Below are 2836 nucleotides of genomic sequence, written 5' to 3' on the forward strand. Positions count from 1 at the left end.
CGCAGCCTCACAGGACACCTTTATGCCAGTGTTCTCTAGTTTATTTTCGGAAATGTATAGATTTCTCAGATTCCTAATGTCGTTGGTGACCATGCAAGTACAGCCCTGGGTGCCAGTACACATGGGTGGCCATGTCTGTGTGGCGCACCGCACCCGTGCATGTGTGCAGTCAGGCAGGTGGGGCTCTGCTCTGCTTGTGCTTTATTCCTTCCTGTTTGTATCGAAACTCATACTAAACAATGAGTTCCGGACTGCAAAAGAGGATTTATTTTTGTCCCTGTCTTTCATGACTTTACCACTTGAACACACACACACACGCACACACACACACACACACATGCACACACACACAATTTCTATATATATATTTTTATTGAATTTTTGTACATTTCATGTAATACATATTAATCATATTTAGACCTCCTCCCCTATATGCACTCCCTCATAGCGTCCCTCCCCTCATTGGATTTCATGCATTCTGTGATACATGTTACGGCCTGTCAAGTCAAAATTGTATCCCCAGATGTCCCTTGGTGTGAATTCATCCCCTAGGGCCTGGTCAGCCTATCTAGCACCATTCCCTTAAAGAAGACCAATTCTCCCTCACACAGCAGAAATCAGTTGCCAACAGTTCCTCGGCTAAGTTTAGGATTCCTTGCGCACTTCCCCAGTTCTATGCTGGGTTTTTGTCTGCTTTGGATCTTGTGCATGCTGTCACCATTGCTGTAAGTTCACATGAGCAAGTTCCCAGAAGCCTTCTGCCTTGCCTCTGCTGTTTGGAGGCTGTAGGGCAGCAGCCACATACTGTACACACCTCTGGCTGGGCTGGGCTGGGCTGCCTTCCTGTTTCTCAGTACTTTCTCTTTCTCTTCTCACCTCCCCTGTTTTTCCACTACTTCTTTCTTTGTAAGAAAGGCTATTTTTTGTTATCCTGAATCTTCTCAATTACCACATCATCGAGAGAATATCCCTAATCTACCGTCTTACTCTATTATTACTATTATAGTTATTATTATTATTATTAATGTTAAATCTTGTCTGAGTAAAAAGGATTAAGGGAAACAAGGAACCCGAGGGAGAAGAATAGTAGGAGAAGGGTGTTACTAAGGGAGAAATATGTAAAAAGGGGGAAGGGAGAAGGAGGCTCTACAAAGAACTATGAGAATAAAGGGGAAAAATTCTCCCGATACACAGTCAAAAAAACAGAAAAGCTTAAGCATGGAAGAAACCCCAAAAGAATGGAAGAAAGCCTACCAGAAACCATACAGTTGTTAAGTGAAAATCCCAGTGCCAGAGGTGGGCTGTCCCACTATAAGCTGTTGGCCAGAGGGACCCTAGAGGTCCCCAAAACAATAAAATTAGGCTTTCCCATTTTCTTTATTATGGAAAAACTCATAGCATAAAATATATCCCCTTAACTGAGTGTGACGGCACATGCCTTTAATGCCAGCATTTGGGAGGCAGAGGCAGGTGGATCTCTGTGAGTTTGAGGCCAGCCTGATCTACAAAGTGAGTTCCAGGCCAGTTGGGGCTACAGGGAGACCCTGTCTCAAAAAGACAAATATATATATATATATATATATATATATATATATCCCCTTTAAAACATAATAAAGAAAATCACATTAAAATATGAAGCAGAAATTATATATATATATATATCCCCTTAAAGACCTTTAAGTGGCTAGAGAGAGGGCTCAGTGGTTAAGAGAATCCGCTGCTCTTGCAAAGGACCCAGGTTTGATTCCCAGCACCCACATGATGGCTAAAAACTGTCTATAACTCCAGTTCTAGAGGAATCCAATGACCTCATCTGACTCTGTGGGCATTGTATGACACAGGTCCTCTTGCACACATGCAGGCAATACACTCATACACATAGAATAAAAAATAAATAAATAATAGAATAAAAAAATAAATAAAATATTTAACAAAAAGAACTTTAGGCATTATTGTTGACTATATGTGTAATGCTTTGGGTAAATCATTACTGGCCTTCCCAGTCTTAAAATTATCTTGTTATGCAAGAATATTTACGTATGTAAGTTTGTACATGTACACATAGATCACATAACTTTATATGTTTTTGAAGTGTGTACCTATTTGTGTGTGTGTGACACATCTAGAACTATGTGTCTCGATCTACCTAGAAAAGTTACTTTTTATCACTTCCAGCCAGATCTAAGACTGAATATAAATGTGGAGTAAAGCTCCATTTATTTTGCACTTACTATCAGATTAACTAGAATCACGTAGATTAAAAGGTTTCTTTTTTAAGTCTTTGTACACTCAGCACATTTAAAGAAAATACTTTGTAGTTTTAAATAAGGGAAGAAGAACTTGGGCGCTTGGTAACCACTTTATATTTGCTCTTACTGCAGAAATAACTTTTATGTTTAGATTTTATGTTATGTTTGAATTTTGTGTTTCCAAATGTCAAACGAATACAACTCTGAGTTTGATTAAGCCAAGTATAATGATCTTCATTTTTGAAACTATTCACTGTGGTTTAAAGAGTTTGTGACACATGTCAACATGTTTTCTCATTCAACAGCAGCTTATGATATTTATGTCATTGTTATGTAAATTATGTGGTTGTTGGAAGACGCTAGGCATATTTGGTTCATTCTGATTGGTGGCCAGTAGGGTCAGAACTGCTCCATTAATCCAAGTAAATACATTCATATGAACTTTCTGCATTGATTTTTAAAAAATTTTCATTTTATAACCACAAAATGCATAATAGTAATTAGTTGTTCCAGGATGTACATTTTGAGATTACTGCCTCGGGTGGTGGAAGTCCTATGACATTTGGCCAAGAACCAGTTGTGTAATC

At 38.7% G+C, this 2836-nt stretch overlaps 1 pseudogene; it reads right to left on the minus strand.

Moving 5' to 3' along the window:
- Positions 1–200: 200 nt before the first annotated feature.
- On the minus strand, positions 201–322 carry LOC115071716 (annotated as a pseudogene).
- Positions 323–2836: the final 2514 nt, after the last annotated feature.

Source organism: Nannospalax galili, unplaced genomic scaffold (genome assembly GCF_000622305.1).
Source record: "Nannospalax galili isolate Female #2095 unplaced genomic scaffold, S.galili_v1.0 scaffold41, whole genome shotgun sequence".
NCBI classification, from domain to species: Eukaryota; Metazoa; Chordata; class Mammalia; order Rodentia; family Spalacidae; genus Nannospalax; species Nannospalax galili.